Here is a 21,711-nt window from a genome sequence, read left to right on the forward strand (position 1 = left end):
CTTTTGTATAGAGTGCTAAATCTATGATTTTTTTACCCGTTGGTGAAAAGTTATATGTGTGCACCTGGTCAAAGAGCTTCTGGCTATCAGAGAACAAGACTGATATCTGGAGGCTAGAGTGCAGACCTGGAGGGGCTGAGGCAGACAGAGAGGTATAACGAGGAGACCTTTCAAGGATATAGTATACAAGTACCAACTCCAGTCTGGCAGCCCTGATGCTACCTTGGAGGAGGAAGGTTACTTGGTCAGAGTGCATCACCCAAGTATAGCAGGAAGTGATTCTGTAGTAAGGACTTGCTCACGTGTCACCTATATAGGATTTTAGACAGTACTGGGGAGGAGCCATCTGTTGTGGTATAACTGGGTACCAATTACATAGGAATGTGTGGGAAGGAGGTTCTAGAAGCCAAATTTAGGATTTTAGGTAGAACGCTAAATTCCAGAATCTCCAGAGTGGCATTCTTTGAAATGATCCCAGTTTCACGTGCAGGTCCCAGAGGTTGGCAGAGCTATGGAGTCTCAGTCAGTGGATAGGATGATGGTGCAGGGAAGAAGGATTCAGTTTTATAAGGAACTGGCCAATCTTTTGGGGAAGGGGGAGTCTTTTTCAAAAGGACAGGCTCCATCATAACCCGGATGGAACCAGGCTGTTAGCACTAACCTTTATAAAAGTGATAAAGAAGATTTTAACTATGTGGCACCACACTGGTGGCCACTAGATGTCCCTAGTAGCCTACAAATCATCTACAAGGAATATCACTTTTAGCTCCTCCACTAAGCTGCCTTAGGGTATACCTTGCTAGTAACTAGGAGTTGAAAAAATGTAGGTGTGGTTTTTGTATAACTCTTGAAGAAGAAAGAGCTCTATTTAGTTTCTGCAGATACAAAGGTTAAGAGTCAACATCAGGCATGGACATTGTTTAAAATTATATCCAAAAAGGAAAAAACTCCAAAGACACCTCTCTATCTCTCAGCAACACTCAAAACATTCACAATATTGATTGTTAGTGTATACACCGCATCAGCAAGCCTGGCGACGTGCTAACCCACAATGTTTTAAAGGGAAGCTGTCCGGTCTTTTAATCATCTGCGGTTAGAGTCAATTTTCAATGTGTGTATATTTTTCAATCAAAGTGTTTTTCAATTTTTATATAATTTTCTTTTTTACTTGCTCATATTCTCAATATCTCATCTCTCTGTAATCCCAATATTTCAAGAAGAAAGGTATCAGCTCGACACCCAGCCGATGTTTCGCTATACAGCTTCATCAGGAGCTGTTGTGGTTAATCCTTTCCCGCCTTTTTTAAAGGGAACACAACTTCAAACTTTGGGACTCATTTTCCAATATCACATTGGTATCGCATGCGATACCAAAAAGGGGTGTACCTTATGCTAATAAGCATGTGTATCGCAAATTACGTTATCAGCTATGCAAAAGGCTGTTATCGCAAGTTGCAGTAGTAGCCCAATTTGGGCTACATTGCCAGTATATCGCGGTTCATGATGTTGAGAGAGAGAGAGAGAGATAGCCTTGCTATAGTGCCTCCTCCCTAGACAGGTATTTGTATCTGGCAGAAAAGTGGTCTCTTGTGAAGATTTGATGACCTACGGAGTGAGGAAACTCACTCCAAGATGAGATTTGGGCAATGTTCTCTCCACCTAGCTTGATGGACTCTCTACCTGGGTAACAACAAGCTAGGTGGAGAGAACATTGCCCAAATCTCATCTTAGAGTGAGTTTCCTCACTCCAAAGGCCAGCAAATCTTCACAAGAGACCACTGTTCTGTTCATACGTCTCATGTTGAATGTGAAAGTGTTGAATGTGAAAGTGGCCCCTAACCCCCTACACGAATACTTAACCCTCACCTTGAGTTACTAGGTGGGCCTCCCATAGGGATACAAATACCTGTCTAGGGAGGAGGCACTATGGTAAGTCTCTCTCTCTCTCTCTCTCTCTCTCTCCCTCTCCTGCAGCATACTGAAACAGGCCTGTCTGGAAACATCGTGAACCGCGATAAACCTTTACCGGCTGTAGCACACAACGTAACGCAAATGAAAGAGGTGTAGTTATTGGCCGCGTTAACAGTGCGGCTGTTTCGCAGCACACGATAAATCCTCCCTACTTTACATTTGCTCCGCCCCCTGAATACAAAATTAAAAATTTGCATTTGCCAATCGCGTTAACTGCTGCTAGCACGATTTGCGGAATTATCACACGCGGTAACTCCTTGGAAAATGAGGCCCTTTGTTTGCACTTGTATTAAATATTCATTTTTCAGCATCCTGTATAAATAAAATACTTAAATCAGCTTATATCAAAACAATGTCATCACTTATCTGGTGTTGGTAGAGCACCTTCCAACCTTCTCACAGGACGACTCTCGTCTCAACTGATTTGAATCCAACGGGAACAGAGACCATTCCAACGTAAACTGTCAACTTAAGAGGAGAACGGCAGCCAATCAGCAGTTAAGTCAACAATATGACGTCAGCTTGTCAGCGAATGTCTTATAAAAAAACATTTAACTCTAGTTCTGCATTTAGTCCTTTAGGATGTAATGTGTCTAGATAGTGTATCCACTTTTGCTCAGCTTGCATGAGTTTTTTATTTATATCTCCTCCCTGCCAATGCGGCAAAATTTGTTGAATGACGCATACTTTTAGGTCATTGAATGAATGTTTTTTCTCCAAACAATGTGCAACTATTGGAGCATTTAAGTGTTTAGTGGCTAAGCTTGACCGGTGTTCAATCATTCTAATCCTCAACTGTCGTGTAGTTTTGCCTACATAGATCAACTTACAGGGGCACATAATAATATATATTACCCCTATGCATTTACATGTAGTGTGCTGTTTCAAAAATACAGTTACTGGAGGATTTACAAATGATACCTGTGAAGTGTCAAGCATAACATCACATACAGAATATGATCCACAGGCTTTGTGAAAGCCCAGCTCCTGACTTGTTTGTAGAGGTGTTGAGTCCAAATGGACTAATTGATCTTTAAGGTTTGAACCCTTAGTATAGGTAAACCTTGGTCCCGGCTGAAATTCAGAATAATTTTGGAGAATGTGCCAATTTTGGGATAACTCTTCTTTCATCATTGATGCCATCAGGGAGAAAGGAATCACACATGTCAAGGTTTCTGTGTTTTCGACTGTGAGTGGCAAAAACAACCAGTCTCTTTTTGTAAACTTTGCCCTAAGATATGCTCGTCTCGCACAGGATTTAGGGTATCCTCTTTCCAAAAACCGACTGCTTAAGTCGGCTGTATGTCTCTGATATTCTTTTTTAGATGAACATAATCACCAAATTCTAAAAAATTGGCTGGTTGGTAAATTCTCTTTTAGCCTCTGTAGGTGCACGCTTGTAAAATGCAAAAAAGTATTGCTGCTCACTGCGATATAATGAGGTATCAAAACCATTCAATATTTTATGAATAGTAATAGTAATGTCATAATGCCTCTGTATCGCTCCATGGTGAGACTGCACCTTGAATACTGTGTACAATTCTGGTCGCCGCATCTCAAAAAAGATATAATTGTGATGGAGAAGGTACAAGAAGGGCTACCAAATGATAAGGGGAATGGAACAGCTCCCCTATGAGGAAAGACTAAAGAGGTTAGGACTTTTCAGCTTGAAGAAGAGACGGCTGAGGGGGGATATGATAGAGATGTTTAAAATTATGAGAGGTCTAGAATGGGTAGATGTGAATCGGTTATGTACTTTTCCGGATAATAGAAAGACTATGGGGCACTCCATGAAGTTAGCATGGGGCACATTTAAAACTAATCAGAGAAAGTTCTTTTTTACCCAACGCACAATTAAACTCTGGAATTTCTTGCCAGAGGATATGGTTAGTGCAGTTAGTATAGCTGTGTTTAAAAAAGGATTGGATAAGTTCTTGGAGGAGAAGTCCATTACCTGCTATTAAGTTCACTTAGAGAATAGCCACTGCCATTAGCAATGGTAACATGGAATAGACTTAGTGTTTGGGTACTTGCCAGGTTGGATGCTGGGCTTGATGGACCCTTGGTCTGACCCAGTATGGCATTTTCTTATGTTCTTAATATCCAAAAAATTAATTTTCTTAGATTGGAAATCTGCTGTGAAGCGTAGACACAGATTACATGTATTCAACCATAGTAAGAACTCAGTAAATTGTGTTTGTGTCCCCTGCCATAGAATAAAAATATAATTGATATAGCGCTTCCATGCAAAAATGTCTTGAAAAAGAAGGTTGAGAATCATTAATTCATTTCGCTTCAAAAACACCCATATATAAATTAGCTAGATCTGGAGCCATAGTGGCTCCCATGGCTGTCCCACATACCTGTTGATAAAAACATTGTTCATATGCAAAAACAAATTTTGTGAGAGCTATTTGTAATTTGAGAACAAGTCTGTCTGGGATTGTATGTTGTCTCTTCTGTCCAGGATTTGCCTCTGCCTCGTGTAATGTATCGTCGCTGGTTCGACCGGCCTCGTGAGCCTAAAAAACGCTGGTCTTGCGCTCCTATATCATATCGAGTTCCAGGCTTTTGTAATTCATCACCTGAAGAGTCGTTGTATCTCTGTCGTTGTCTTTGCCTTGAGGAAATTTCATCTCCAGAAGAGTCATCACTATTTGAATTGAAGGTCACTTTTCGAGTGTCTATCTTGGTGCTTCCTTAAAAACTTGAAAGAAGGATCCATCTGAAGAAAGTAGGAGAAATCATAAGCCTTGGGAAGTTATAAGGAAAACATTGAAAAGACAGGCTAGGAAAGAATTTGAAAAGAAGCTGGCCATAGAAGCAAAGTCTCATAATAAAAACTTTAAAAAATATATCCAAAGCAAGAAGTCTGCACGGGAGTTGGTTGGACCATTAGATAATCAAGGGGTTAAAGGAACATCTAGGGAAGATAAGGCCAATGCAGAAAGACTAAATTAATTCTTTGCTTTGGTGTTTACAAATGAAAATTTTGGGGAGAAACCCATTCTGGAGATGGTTTTCAAGGGTGATGATTCAGATGAAGAGAGGCAAATTGCATGGACCAGATTTATATACAACCCAGAGTTCTGAAAAAACTCAAAAATTAAATTTCATATCTATTACTAGTAATTTATAAACTATCATTAAAATTGTTCATTGTACCTGTAGATTGGATGGTGGCGAATTTAACCCCAATATTTAAAAAGGGCTCCAGGTATGATCCAGAAAACTATAGATCTGTGAGCCTGACTTCAATACTGGGAAAAATTGTTGAAACTATTCTAAAGAACAAAATTACAGAACATATAGACAGACATGTTTAATACATAGCCAGCATGGATTACACAAGGGAAGTCTTGCCTCACAAATCTGATACATTTTTTGACTTTTAATTACCTGATTTTAGCTTGTCTTGCCTTGTCTCCCATTCAAAAGCCTCCTCATTCCAAGTTCCTCGTCTGAGCCTCCACATTCCAAGTCCTTCATCTGAGTCTCCACGTTCCAAGTTCCTCATCTGAGTCTTCAGCCCCAGTGTCTTCGTCTGCCCTTGCCTCCTGTCCAGCCTGCCACCTCTGCGTTACCCAGTGGCAGGTCCGAAAGGGCTTGAAGTGGTCGGAGGACTACTCAGAGACCAACCTTGCGTGGTTGGCCTCCTTGAGGCTGTGCAGGTCGGCGGGGGCCTGGGCTTCCGGTCCTAGCCCAGACGGGACTTCATCTCACCTGCCTCGGCACTTCCTTGGAGCTCCTCTCCTGGTTCGCTGAGGTCCCAGGGCTCACTTCTCTCTGGAATTGGGAGCGCCCCCTAGCGCTCCCTCCTATGGATCCAGTCTAGGACATCCAGGAGAGCGGAGGGCTTCTCATCACTAGAAGACACTCAATGAAGAGCAGCACTGAGTGCAGGACAGACAACAGCCCCACAGGAAATCCAAAAACAGGATGACAGACATCTGGACATCAGAGTTGGAGGACGTTGGAACACACAAATGGAGATATCTGGCCAGAACTCATAGCAGCCATGCCTTGGATTGAGCTTCAGGAATGTGGCATAATCAATGCACCTGACAGGTCATTTGAAAGAAGATGGAACTTCCGACCCGGCGTGAAAAACAAATCTGAATGTCATCCCGAAGACAGACTGAGGACAGGCCACTAGGGTGTAACATCTGTAACCAGGAACAGAATCATAAGCAGAATAAAGATGTGGAGAATCCTTGGCCACGATGGATGGAACTGTCTCACTGAGTGCCCTACACACCCCAGCTGGGATGGTCATGGACGACTGGGCCACTGCACGCCCTACAAAGCCCAGCTGGACTGGTCATGGACCATGCAGGGAAGGGACAAGCAGAGCCTCAGGAATCTTGGAACATCAGGATTCAGAACATCATGACTCGGAATATCAGGACTGGAACATCAGGACTTAGAAACATCAGCAACATCTGGAAATATCATGAACATCTGGAAACATCTGGAACAAGAGGAACATCAGCAGAGACCAGGAACAAAACAAAGACGGATCACACAGAGAAAGGAATGCCAAGCAGGAGAAGGAAAGCAGAGAAGTCCTAGGGAGGACTAGCCCCTTGCGAAGGCAAGGAAGGAATGGCTGCAGGGCCATTTTATAGGGCTGAAGAGGAGGTTCTAGCTATGAGGTCATCAGGTGGGACCAGCCAGACCACTTCCTTGCTGGCCCTTTAAATGGCTGAAGGAGCCGCGGCCCCGCGCTTAAGGAACAGGAAACAGGAAGAGGTGCAGGACCATGGACAGCGGCCCTGGGCAGATGCTGAGCAGGAGGAGGAATGGGCCATAGGACAGGCCCCGATGTGGAAGGCAGCTCCCTGCCACACGAAGGAGGCAGGGGCGGAGCGATTGCGGCATCCATGCCGATGAAGAGCAAGCTTCCAGGCCTGCCGGGAGATGGTGTTGCTGGCGGCCATGCCACTGAAGAGCAGGCCGAAGTCCATGGCTCCCTGCCACGGTGAAGAGGACATCGGCGGCAGCCTCCTGCCGCATGGGAACACGGCGGCAAGGCCCACCGTGCAGAAGATGGCGTCAGGAAGGGGCCGGCTGGTTGAAGAGAGGTAAGATGCTGCCCATAGCTCCGGCTTTGGGCAGCATCGCAACAAGTTAGTTTAAAATCCCATTTTGTTTTGAAATAGTTTTTTCAAATTCCAGCTATAATTGTTTTTATAATCTATCTACAATTATACCTCAAACCAAAAAAATATACGGTATTGTAACCAAGAATTTCTGCTTGAATTTTAGTGTTTAAGAAATAAAAATGTACAAGAAGAGCTCCTCTTAAGTTAAAATACACAGATACACTGTGGGGATATTTTTCAGGCATTTCTATATATAAAATGCAGATTTGTGAGTATAAATAGATTGTTATAAAATTTCATACAGGCTGTGCACATAAATGTTCATATATAAACTAATTTTACACATAAAATAGATATTCCGGGGCAGAGTTAATATGCCCTGGAGATTTATATGCATATTTTTTTATTTTTAAATGTATGTGTAGAAATTTAGGCTTAGTTTAATTTTCAATGCAAACTTCTAAGCATAAGCTTGCTTTGAAAACTTACTTTAGTTATGTGATTTGACAATGCATAAGTTTTGTGGGTTGTTATGAAATTATCCTCTATAAATCTGTAAGGCCCTTAAGTAGGAGGAGCTTGAATTTTCAATTTAGGCTTATAGTATTACACATTAGGATTTGCAGTTCAAGTAACTTTGGTGCTGCATTTATTAGGCATGAGCATGTTCAAGATAATGAATGACCCTGGACACAAGTTAATTTATTAGGATTCATTTTTTTTCACCCTAAAATGGTATTCTGATAATAACAAATAGTAGATGGTATGCAATTATACTTTTCTCATATATTTTGTTGTTCATGGGACCCTGACAAGAAAAAAGAGGAAATGGTTATCACAGAAAAGCTAAATGTGTTTACCTCCACTTAGTTCTTGACACTGATTTTTTCTTCAGACAGGTCATCAACTCTTAAATCTGAACTCTGACTAATATTTCATCATATGTAGGAGTTTAACAGTAGTTCAGTGATTTCCTAGTGTAAAAGCCATGCTATAAACATGTGGTGGATTACTCTCATTCTGTCCCTTCAGGCTATTAATCACATTTTGTAAAATCAAATAATAATAAAAAAAAAGTCCAAGCAGGACAGATACTATAAAAATGTCAAATGCTCAAATCCAATATCTATTGCAGAAAAACTTATTAGTGTCAACAAATACACTTCTTGAGCTGCGGATCATGAATTTTCTATTTCTTTTAAAGGACTAACATTCTTGGGTACAGCAGACAACTTTACACTAGTGCCTTCTAACAACCCCTCATTATAATCATTGGTCCCTAGTCTGTAATGTCTCTGTTATACCACCGATATTTTTATGTTTACTTTTGCAGTTAAAAAAATAGGTACTTGTCCCCTTGGTAGCTCTCCATGATATGTCTGTGTTTCAAAACGTATGCTTGCTGCACCAGAGTGATGATTGTCTCACAATTGGCTGCTGTGTTATTTTGCTCTGCTATATAGGCATTCCTCTATACAGACACAAACACAGTGATTAAAAAGGTCAGCAATGATCCCAATGGGCCATTCAGAGCAGAATAGCTAGATGCACTATGATTGATAATGTAGTCTCCTTTGTATTTGTACATTGGTCAACTTTTACTCCAATTCTAAATTCATTCTAAAAATGAATTGTCTGCTGAAATCAACAAACAAATCATATTAAGCTGTATCACTTTATTTCAGCATTCTCTATTTCAAAAACATGGACAGTTGGGTATGGATATAGTAGAACTATCAGAAACAATTCTGTATTAAACAAACATACGAGTGCATTTTAATCGGGCCACGTGGGTGTCCAGGTGCACGCAGTTCCCGGCGCGTGCACATGGATGTGCCAATTTTATAACATGTGAGTCCAATAAAAGAGTAGATTAGGAGGGAACTTCCCTAGCCCCTTACCTATCCTACCTCCATCTTCCCTTCTCCTCCATGACTTCTAACCCCCCACAACTACATTTGTTTTATTTGTTGGCTACTTTCTTGCTCTCCAGAGCATTAGTAGCTTTCGTGCGCCAGTCGGCTACTGGTGCGCACTTCAGTGGGACAGCACCTAATGGCGCTGTCCCAGCCAGCCGCTGTCTGTCCCCACCCCATCTAGACCGCACCCCCTGCTCTCCCCTTTTTAAAAGCCTGGCAATTCTGCACATACAGAGAGATATGTGTGTGGCCAGGCTGCTTGGAAAATGCACTCGGCATGCGTGTGGCACGGCCATGCGCGTATCTCCCTGGATTTGCGTACACTGAGCTTTTAAAGTTGGCCCCATAGAGAGGGAGGTGGGGAAACAATCATGGTTGAATTATTGGGAGTAATTCTGGATTAAGTAAACATGGAGAGAGGCAGATTCGAGAGACATGATTGAACTATTGGAAGCAATTCTGGATATATACATTGCAATTGGTGTACCCTGTGGGTTTCAATGCTGAAACAGAGTTGCTCACAGTATTACCTTCCTGAAGCTCTTCCCAGTTGTGGAAACCTTAGATGTAGGAGCAACACTTGAGCAATAGAGTTGTGATATTTTAATGAGACAACATACTAGTGGTAGAGGAATCAAATTGTCAGTTCACTGTTTCCTAGAGTTCTGGTTCCTGAAGATATTTTGAAGTACTTGTGATTTAATGATACTGCATGCAAAACAGGTCCCATTAAAAAAAAAAAATGTTTGGGACTGGATTGCATTGTATTGGGTAGGCCTGGTCTGGTCTTTAAATCTAGATTCCAATTATCTCTTGAGTATTAGGGATGTGCAGAGGGACGCCATACGTTGCATTCGTGATTCGGATTTGTCAGGCAGCAGATATGTTACAATCGGCCGTATGGTGCCCCGATGTGTTAATATGGCGATTTCTATTCGTGTCCCAGCTAAAATTAAAATTAACTACAAACCCCCACCCTCCTGACCCCCCAAGACTTACCAAAACTCACTGGTGGTCCAGCGGGGAGTCCGGAAACTATCCCCTGCTTGAGGCCCCCCCCAAGCTAGCCAAAAGTCCCTGAGGGTCCAACTGGGGTCCCAGAGTGACCTCCTGCACTCCGGCTGTCCAATGCCAGTACTCAAAATGGCGCCGATAGCCTTTGCCCATATTATGTCACAGGGGCTTCCGGTGCCATTGGTCAGCCACTGTCACATGGTAGGAGCACAAGATGGCGCCGATGGCCATGTGACAGGGGCTGACCAATGGCACTGGTAGCTCCTGTGACAAAGGCTATCGGCGCCATGATGAAACCGGCACCGAGGGTGTGAGTGCAGGGGATGGCTCCCGGAACCCCCGCTGGACCACCAGGGAGTTTTGGTAAGTCTTGGGGGGGTTCCGGAGGGTGGGGGGTTTGTTTAAATTTTTATTTAGGTGGCCGTATAATTCGGCAAAGATTCGTGTATTCTTGGGGAATCGCGATACGTTTCGCTTCCCCACGAATACTACGAATAGTGCAATATACGTTGCAGACCGCCAATACGGCGAAAACAAATGCACACCCCTATTGAGTATGCTAATGGCTGCCTCTGGGAAACTATGTATGGCATCTGGATTTCAGTTGGAATGAACCCAGCAAGTTTTCAGTGGTTTCCCTAGTCTTGGAACATTGGTCAAGAGGGAACCCAACAGCATAGGACCGGTTATGTGAATCAGTTGCTGGCATCAGTGAAAGCCTGCATCTGGATTTGATTGCATGCTTCAGTTGCTCTAAGGGATAACGATGTTCCCCAAACTCACTGTGATTTTCATTTGGTTTTGTTCAAGATTATTCATTTATCTTCATCTTGCTAGTGTTTTCTCTTCCCTGGTGCTGGCATAAGGAAAGTATGCAGAAACTTTCTTATCTTGGCATATAGGTGTAAGGCAGCCCAGAAGCATATTACTGAATATGTTACCCGGTTAGCTAAAGAAAATCTGCATCAGATTAGTACTACTACTATTACTTATTATCAGGCCGATACAGTACAGTGCGCTCTGACGGAGCACACTGTTAGCCTGCTATTGGACGCACGTTTTCCCTTACCCCTTATTCAGTAAGGGGAGGAAAATGCGCGTCCAACCCGCGGCACCTAATATCGCCCTCAACATGTAAATGCATGTTGATGGCCCTATTAGGTATGCGCGCGGGATACAGATAGTAAAATGTGCAGCCAAGCCGCACATTTTACTTTCAGAAATTAGCGCCGACCGAAAGGTCGGCGCTAATTTCTTCCAGCACTGGGAAAGTGCACAGAAAAGCAGTAAAACCTGCTTTTCTGTGCACCCTATGACTTAATATCATAGCGATATTAAGACGGAGGTCCCGAAGAGTAAAAAAAGTAAAAAAAAAATTTGAATTTGGCCCGGAAAACCGGACGCTCAATTTTGCCGGTGTCCGGTTTCCGAGCCAGTGACTGTCAGCGGGTTCGAGAACCAACGCCGGCAAAATTGAGCGTCGGCTGTCAAACCTGCTGACAGCCGCCGCTCCTGTCAAAAAGGAGGCACTAGGGACGCGCTATTGTTCCTAGCACCTCCTTTTACCCGGATCTACCGCCGGACCTAATTTAAATAGTGAATCGTGCATACCAGCGAGTGGCCGGTGCGCGCGCCGGGAGAGCGGGCATTCGCCCGCTATCCCGCAAACTTTACTATATCGGCCTGTATGTTTATACCACTAATCAATGTACACAGTGCTGTACAATAACATAAAAAATGCAGTCCCTGCTCAATAGAGCATACAGTCTAATCAAGATAAACTTACAGGGCAAAATGAGCTATTGTTTATTAAGAAAATTATTAAAAATGAATAAGAATGCAATAGGGATAATCAGAGGTTAAGATCTAAAAGCAGCCTCAAAAAGATGGGTTTTTAGACTGGATTTAAATAAGGTAAGAGAGGGAGCATGACATACCAGCTCAGGAATTCTATTCCAGCATACCATGCAGCCAGGTGGAAAGCATGGAGTCAGGAATTGGCAGTAAAGAAGAGGGAGGTTCACATAGAAGTGATTTGCATGATGAACGGAGTGAACAAGGAGGGGTATATGGAGAGATAAGAGAGGAGAGGTAGTGAATAGATGCAGAGTGGGTTCTTCTATGTGGGTAAGAGGAGTTTGAACTGTATGTGAAAACAGATAGGGAGCCAATGTAGTGAATTGAGAAGAGGAGATTATATGGGTGTAACAACTTTGGTGAATGATAAGTCAGTCAGTTAAATTTTGGATAGATTGAAGTGGGGAGAGATGAATCACTGGAAGACCTTTGAGAATCAGGTTAGAATAGTCTAAGTCAGAAGTGATGAGAATGTGGACAAGGATTCTGGTAGTGTGCTCAGAAAAGAACAGACAGATTTTGGTAATGTTATAGAGAAAGAAACACATTTTAGCAGTGCTTTGGATATGTGTAGAGAAGGAGAGAGAGGAGTTGAAGATGACCCTAAAGTTATGGGTTGAGGGGACTAGAAGGATTAGAATGTTGTCCACAGAAATAGAGAAAGGAAGAAGAGGGGGTGTGGTCTTGGAGGGAAGACAAAGAGTTTTATATGGACCATGTTGAAATGGGATATCCAGGCAACAATATCAGACACACGGTCTGAAATTTGGGAATGGAATTAGAGATGTGAATCAGAACCGGTATCGGTTCGGATTCCGGTTCCGATTCACATGTGGGGTTTTTTCATCGGGCCCTATCGCGGTTTTGTTTATCGGCTGCGCCCGAGCCGATAAACAAAAAACCCACCCTGACCCATTAATACTAATCCCTTTGCTTCCCCCACCCTCCCAACCCCCCAAAAAACATTTTACAGGTACCTGGTGGTCCAGTGGGGGTCCGGGGAGCGATCTCCCACTCCTGGGCCGTCGGCTGCCACTAATAAAAATGGCGCCGATGGCCTTTGCCCTTACCATGTGACAGAGTATCCATGCCATTGGCCGGCCCCTGTCACATGGAGGGAGCACTGGATGGCCGGCGCCTTCCTGGATGACTATTGGTCCTGGAGGGCTTGCAGTCTTGCTTTCACTGGGGGGTGGGGGGGGGGGGACTGGCCAAACACCCTGATCTACGTATATATGAAGCCATATTCAAAAGGGAGCTCAAAAACATAGGTTAGCTTCCCTTGTCAGGGTTAATGAATACATTTGCAGCCTTTATTTATTCCAGAAGAATAATCATTCCTGGGAGTTTATTGTGTGGTCGATGTACTCAAATGTTTAAAAGGACCAGATGTGTCATAGTTGCCATGGACAAAATATGGTGCCGAGCAGCATGCATAGGTGCTGTGCATAACTGAGCACCTTTGCAAATTTGTCCTGCTGCATTATCAAGGGGGAGGTAGTTGGCATGATGATATTTTCAGCTTATATTATGAGGGAAGCCTGCTGAACCTGTGGCCAGGACTCCCCTCCAATGTGGTGGAAGCAGAAGAAGTAAGAGGGAGCTATGGAGGCCCTGGCCCAGGCTTATTTGTGAGTGGTAAAGACAAGTAAAGGGGCACAGGGAAGCTCTGCTTTTATTTTATTTTTTAATGTAATGTTTATTTCAGTTTGGCAAATTAGCTGAATCTAAATAAACATTAAACGAACTGAAGTTCCCCGCCCAAAAAAAAAAAATCAAACCTTGAAATGTTAAAACATAGCGAAACAAAAAAAATCCCTTTGTACGTCCTTCGATGTCACTTCCCTTTATCCACTCATCTCTTTTCTTTCACATGCTTCTACCTTCATGCCACTATTTCTTCTTCATCAGTCTTCCCTTCTTTCCATCCACTTTCTTACTTCTTTTCCACACTTTGTATTCTAGTCCCACATAGATGTGTTTTCCAAATGAACAATATGTTACTAGAAGCAGTTCTCTATTATGTTTCTACCATGATTATCCTGGAGTCAGCATCTCTGTAATCTTCCATTAATTTGATATATTATATTTTGGGTTGCCAACTGGCTAATATTTAGCCAGTCTGACAGGTTTTTTTTTTTTTCCTGAGCAGATTGGCTATCAGCACAAGTTAAAAACAACCAATGAAAAAGCTGGTTTGAATTGCCCTCTTCAGTGCTCACCAGTTGTGTTAATGAATGCACAGCTGACAGGCAGCAGATCTGATGAGAGGAGGTAGGAAGCAGGAGCTAAATGATCTTAGCAGATTCTCCTCCCCTTTTGTCCTTGCATTGCTCCTTTTTGCCATGGAGATAGAAGTAGTTGGGGCTGCATACTGAGCTGTAGCTCTTTCTATTTTCCACCAGGCAAGTAAAAGGGGCATGATGAAGAAAGGGGCTCAGAGGGAAAGGGTGAAGGCTTGGAGGTAGAAGTCAATGAGGAGGAGTGAAAGAGAAGGAGAGAATGCTAGGAGATGATGAGGAAACAATGATTGTTGGGAGAGTGAGAAATCACAAGCGGTGAAAGCTGGGGGGAGTATCAAGAAGGGCTGAATGCTAGGGGGAGCATCAGGAAGAGCTGAATGCTGGGAAATTGAGGATGGGCTGAATGCTAGGGGCAAGGAACGCTGAGGAGTGAGAGAATGAGGAGCAGGGGTGATGAGGCATGAGGAGAAAGTGAATGCTGGCAGAGTTTGAGCAGGAGCTGAATCCTGGAAGAGTATGGAGATGGGGGAGAATTGGGGGGGTACCAAGATGGGAGGTGAATTCTAGGGGTGGGGCAGGGAAGGAAGTGCACAACAAACGGATGTGCTAAGGTCAGATTCCAAGGAGGAGGTTAATGCTGTGCAGGAATGTTGAGTCATGAAGAGGGGGTAAATGATGGAAGTGTGAGGAAAAGGGAATTAATTTTGAAGGTAGGGGTGGGAGGCAAAGTAAGATGGATTGGGAGGGAGTGAGGATAAGACGAGTCGGGGACATAAACCTGTGTTATTCTTTCCCTCCTCCGAGTTGACAACCCTAGTTATACTTGGATAAAGGATGAAATAGAGAAGTTAATGTGTAGCTCCACTCATGATATAGAGACTGGAGAGATGATGTATCCAAGATGATACTTGAATTAATTTTTGACAGATGCATAGTTATTCACACAACTCTTTTATCATACACTATTAAAGCAGGCAGGAGTGCAAAATATGGCACTTGTGAGGGTTCTATGATGAAATGCTTCTAAGTCAAATATTTTTCCCATTTTCATATTCAATTATATTTTTTCACCGAGGAAAGGTACATGTTAAAAATTAGAGCTATTATATCTAGATGGCATTCAGTCCTTTAGATTTTCTTCTTAGATTATATGATAGCTCTTATAATTTTTAAAAAATGAAATGCATTTTAGAGGGCTTTTAATATTTTGATTTGATCAAATGGTCTTTAATGACTTCTTTAAGAACTGATGTGTTTTTGCAGATCATATTTTATAGCTGTACTGAATTATGTGGCCTTTTTGTCTTCTGTTTATCTCTGTGAAAGTCAGCAACATTTTTCCTCTGTACTGAAAGCTGCATACATTTTATGCCCACCTGTCTAACATTCCCAAAGAATGTAGCTGTGAAGGCTGAAAAGAGGGAAGAAGAAGAAATAGCAGAGGTCGGGAAAATTAAAAACAAAAATACAGCACCTTTGAAAACTTGGATAGAATGACCAGACTCAACTGAGAGCCATCAAGATCAGGGTGGTCCAACTCCTGTTCTCAAGGGTCACAAACTGATTCAGTTATCAGGATATCCTTAATGAATATACCTGAGAAGGATCCACATGAAGTCGACACAGTGTGTGTGTGTGTGTGTGTGTGTGTGTGTGTGCAAATTTATCTCATGCATTTTCATAGGGTTATTCTAAAAATCTGACTGGCATGCAGCCCTCAAGGACTGGAAGTAAATACCCCCAAAGATGGCATGAATGTAAATGAAGTACAAGTAATGCAGTGACAATGCTGACGAGGATGTTGAATACTGAAAATCTCTCTTTTTGTTCTCAATTGACTGTTCTTATTTATCGCTTTTTAAGATGGATTTCTGTTAAAGGTGTCTCGTGGCATCACAGGAGTGAACAGATAGGTCTCTTTTAAACACTGCCCTTTTACAATATTGCTTTGCTTTAAATTAAGTCTTTTTGAGCTGCTAGGTCTAATTAACATTGCAGAAGTGAAGTGCTGTTTCTTTGGAGAAAGAGAAAGATATGCTTTTTCATCTGAGATGTCTACTGTGTTACAGTTTTATGGGCAGGATAGCAGTTAAACCATTAAGGAGAAGAAATAAAGCAGGCATGGATAAAGTATTTTGTTTTGTTTTATTCACCTTCTTTGATTGTAATCCATCATGCTTTGGTGCTCCTAAGCCATTACCTTTCTTAAAGTAAATAGATAGTTTTCTATATGTTTATTGCTCTTGCTCTCCCCCCCTCTCCCAACAATTGTTTCTTATGGAGCAGGGTCAAGCAAATGTTTCCAACCATATTTAAATGAAGCAATAACCTGATTGAAGATAGATAAGTGATTTTGGCCTCTTGCCTTTAAACCAAGCCAATATTTTATGATGATTATGTATTTCTTGCAGGATAATAGCCCTCATGCATATAGTAATGAAGCTAATAATGTATGTAATGAACCCCTAGGATTCATTACTAGTATTTGCTCTAGTAACTCATTTTACTAGGAACAATACAGGTACCATTTGGTACAGCCCCTCCCTTTGAGGAAACCGACATAGCCATCCCCTTGTGGCTATTTAAGCAGCTCTCACCTTAAGAGAGTGGGGTAGTACAGTCTAAGTTTTGGAGTTAAAGGAGGTGCAGGATCTTTTACCTAATATGGATATTTAGGTGTATTTTGGGGCTCAGGTAACCAGTAGGGGTGTGCATTCGTATTGAACATAAATGTAAAACGCTACTTATTTTTTTTTTTAACTTAAAAAAGTGATAAGACATAAACGATCGGATTTCCAACTTATTCAACATAGCTATGTTGAATAAGTTGGAAATCGCGATTGTTGATCCAAAATAAAAATTTAAACCCCTCACCTTCCTTAATCCCCCCCCAAAGACTTACCACAACTCCCTGGTGATCCAGCGAGGAGTGAGGACGCCATTTCTGAAATCCTTTCCGAGGAGCATGTGACGTCGGCGCCACGTCGGAGTGACGCGGCGTCACGTGATTCCCCGCGGGTTCGCGCCGGAACGCTCGTTCGGCCCAAAAGGAAATTTTGGCCAGCTTGGGGGTGTCAGGAGGCCCCCCCAAGCTGGCCAAAAGTTCCTTTTGGGCCGAACGAGGATCCCGGAAGCGACCCCGCGGGGAATCACGTGACGTCGGCGTGACGCGGCGTCACGTGATACCCCGCGAGTTCCCTCCGGCACCCTCGTTCGGCCCAAAAGGAACTTTTGGCCAGCTTGGGGGGTGTCAGGAGGCCCCCCCAAGCTGGCCAAAAATTCCTTTTGGGCCGAACGAGCGTTCCGGCGCAAACCCGCAGGGAATCACGTGACGCCGCGTCACTCCGACGTGACGCCGACGTCACGTGCTCCTTGCAAAGTTGGTCAGAAATGGCGTCCTGACCCCGCTGGACCACCAGGGAGTTGTGGTAAGTCTTGGGGGGGGGGGGATTAAGGAGGGTGAGGGGTTTAAATTTTTATTTGCACATATGGACATATACTCAACTCATTGAATTCTGTTTATGTCCATATTGACCGCAAATGGGACCCCCTTTGGACATATGGACATATGAACTTAAACGTTTGCTCTGCACATCCCTAGTAACCAGCCTGGTGTCCCTGAGAGAGGTTAGGAGGTTGCCTGTCCATTCCACTTAGGTGGCTGGTAGGGTTTGCAATCTGGGTTGTTTTGGGATTTTTCCAAATTTTTCTTTTTAATGAACCTTGTGAAAGCTGTGGGTGTTGCCTAGAGAGAGGTCACAGGGAAGCCTTTCCCTGTGGGATCCAGGATAGTGAAGACCTGCCCATTTGCACCCTCCGGTGAGGACAGAGGTATGATGGTGACTCTCTGAAAGGACCTACTGGTGGTTTTGGACTCAGTTTTTACAGAAAGACTTTTTGATTAAAATATTTGGGAGGAAGACTTTTGTTGCCCCCTTCCTGTTCTGAAGAAGGAACCCCGAAGAGCTGTGTGTTCTTGAGTGGATCCTTTTCCATCAAAGGTTATAGACATCTGGGGAACTGTGAGTAAGATAAAAATTGTACTAACTCTGAGGACCCCCAGTTGGAGTCTTCACCCTGGAGAATAGAAAGAATTGGGACTCTATGGAGAGACTATGTTATTCTTTTTTTCTTGCCAGCATGAAAGGTTTTTTCTTGTCTGCACAAGAATATCCTTGCCCACTTGGAACCTCATTTATCCAGGCCCTGGAAAGTGAGTGTTTCCCTTGCCCTGATAGAAAGAGACCCTTGCACAGATAAAAGAAACTGAGAACTCGAAAAGTCACCTGAGTTGATAAGAACTGATGTAAACTGTGCCATTAACTATTCAGTGACACCTTCAGTAAAGGTCATTTTTGGACACTCCATCTGAGCCTTCTGCATTTTATTAGTTCCTACATTACTCACAGTGAAAAAGAATGTCCACCTTTCCCAGATAAAAGCATCATCATGTTATCTCTGCCACTCAGTGTCTTGAAGGAGAAATTCCTTCCTCCCACCAGTAACGAACTCAGCCCCGAGGTCCAAAAGACTTGTGTAAGAGCTTTTGGAATTGGATCCAGTCCTGAAATTAACAAATTCTTTTATGGCCCCATTGATTGTTAGCTGCCACCCTAAAATGGATTTACATATATTACATGCCAAAGATTGTGAGCTTGCTTAAAACTAATGTAAAGGATATTTAACCAAGTTGGTTAGATGCATGGGCTTCTTGTCATCTCTGTAAAACAAAATGGTACCAGCCTCAGGGTTGCCAGCACTATTTTTATATTGACCCAGTAGGGCAGGAGTAACTGAGGATTGCTTTTGACCCATCTGGATGTCTAGACCCTATAGAAAGGATAAGATGCATCTGGGGAGGTGAGTGGGTAGAATAAGGGAAAGACCAGGGACTCTTCAGTTTTAAAATTTTGACAGTACCAATGCTGGATTTTTTTGGCAGGGCTAGGGGGACTCATCCTTTTGTTTATGATTTTTTCATTGTTTATTTCTTTCAAATAAATAAAATGAAATAAATCAGAAATGAAATTAAACAAAATGAAAAACCAATCAAAACAATAATATTTAAGTGCACACCCTTAATCCAGACAAAGACAGTGGCTTTGAAATAGCCGCATGGGCGCACATGTACACATTTTTGTCAGCTTGCACCAAAGAATACTGTCATATTATAACATATGTGTGTATATATGCACATGGTATAAAATAGCTGTATGGGGTAGATGTCTGCATAATTTAATATGGATATGCGCATGTGGGCACAAATGCCGCCTCTACCGTGTTAGTGGGGGGATTTTAGTAGACATGGGTGCTGATACAATTACTAGGGATGTGCAGAGGGACGGCATACGTTGCACTCATAGAGGTAGATCTTAAAACAGTACGCGCGCGCAACAGGCGCCAACAAAAGTATGCCGGATTTTATAAGATACACGCGTAGCCGCGTGTATCTTATAAAATCCAGAGTCGGCACGCGCAAGGCTGCGCAAAATCGGCAGCCTGCGCACGCCAAGCCGCGCAGCCTGCCTCCATTCCTTCCGCGTCCCCCCACCTTCCCCTCCCTTCCCCTATCTACCCCACCCCCCAGCCCTACCTAAATCCCCCCCTACCTTTTGTTGTGCAAGTTACGCCTGCTTGAAGCAGGCGTAACTTGCCTGTGCCGCCTCGGCATCCCCCGGCACAGGCCGCAGTACCGGGGGACTCGGGACCGCCCCCCCGCCCACCCTGAACCATCGCCATGCCCCTGACACGCTCCGGACATGCCCCCGGACTGCCGACACTTGCGAATGGTGCGCATCATAGTACTTCTTAGCACGGTCACTCGCTTTGATTAGCATGTCCTTTGTCTGAACCCACAGATTATGGATATCATCAGCAGTGGATTGAGCTTCTGGGAACATCACTGAGAGCTTCAGTGGAAGTGGCGGTGTTGGTGAACGTCTATAGGCCACTTCAAAAGGTGACAATCCAGTAGAAGTTGCTGGATGAGAGTTGATGACAAATTCAGCCCATGGAAGCAATTCAGACCATTTATTCTGTCGGGAAGTGACATAAGCTCGAATAAACTGCTTCCTTGTATGATTCATACGTTCCATCTGGCCATTTGACTGTGGATGATAGGCTGAGGTGTAGTCTAGAGAGATGTCAAACAATTTGCACAAGGCCCTCCAGAATCATTTATTTATTTATTTATTTATTTATTTAAAGGATTTATATACCGGAGGTTCCTGTATAATATACATATCACCCCGGCTCATCAGGTACATCCTCTGAATGAAAGGAGTGCGACAGAGCGTCTGCTCTGTTGTTTCTATCTCCAGGGCGGTATTTCAACACAAAATCAAAACAATTAAAATACAAGGACCATCTGGTCTGTTTGTAATTCAGACGTTGTGCATGGTGGAGATACTCTAGATTTTTATGATCCATGAATACGGTTATTTGATGTTGAGCACCTTCGAGCCAAGGCCGCCATTCCTCAAATGCGAGCTTAATTGCCAAGAGCTCTTTATCGCCGATCACATAGTTTTTCTCGGCTGGAGAAAATCTTCGTGAGAAGAAAGAGAAGGGATGTAAGGCTTTCGAGTCTCCTGTTTGGCTCAACACAGCCCCTACACCCACATCTGAAGCATCAACTTCAACGATAAAGGGCTTGTTCAGGTCTGGATGCCGCAAGCACGGTTCTGTGGAGAAGGCAGTCTTCAATTTCTCGAATACGGAAATGGCCTCCACTGACCATTTTGAAGCATTGGCACCCTTGCAGGTCATCACAGTCAAGGGTATGGTTAAAGAAGAATAGTTCTTTATAAAACTTTGAAAATAGTTGGTGAACCCCAGGAGTCTCCTTAAAGCCTTTAGGCTGGTGGGTACTTTCAAGTTTGTGAGGGTCCATTTGGAAGCCTTCTTTTGACATGATGTAGCCTAAGAAAGGCACTGAGTCTTTGTGAAATTCACACTTAGAGAGTTTGGCGTACAGCTGGTGTTCGCGAAGATGGTGGAGTACTTGCTTGACATCTGCAATGTGAGTTTCCAAATCCTGAGGGAAGATTAGTATGTCGTCCAGGTAGACCACATCATTCTTGTACAGCATGTCCCACAAGATGTCGTTCATCATATTTTGGAAAATGGCGGGTGCATTGCACAACCCGAACGGCATTAGAAGATACTCAAAGTGGCCGTCTCATGTGTTGAAGGCCGTTTTCCATTCATTGCCACTCCGAATGTGAATGAGGTTGTATGCCCCATTCAGATCAAGCTTTGAAAATATCTTGACCCCTTGCAGCCGGTCAAACAGCTCCGAGATTAATGGCAATGGGTAACGGTCTTTGATCGTGATGTCATTAAGACCTCGATAATCGATACATGGACGTAGGGTACCGTCCTTCTTCCCCATGAAGAAAAAGCCTGCGCCGGCTGGCGACTTTGATGGTCGAATAAAGCCCTTCTGGAGATTTTCTTCAATGTATTCTGACATTGCTTTATTCTCAATGGCTGAGAGAGGGTACACCCGTCCTTTCGGTGGCTCAGAATAGGGCTTCAGTCTTATGGCACAGTCATAGGGCCTATATGGAGGAAGAATATCAGCTGCTTCTTTGGAAAATA

This window comes from Rhinatrema bivittatum, chromosome 5 (assembly GCF_901001135.1).
Source record: "Rhinatrema bivittatum chromosome 5, aRhiBiv1.1, whole genome shotgun sequence".
NCBI lineage: Eukaryota > Metazoa > Chordata > Amphibia > Gymnophiona > Rhinatrematidae > Rhinatrema > Rhinatrema bivittatum.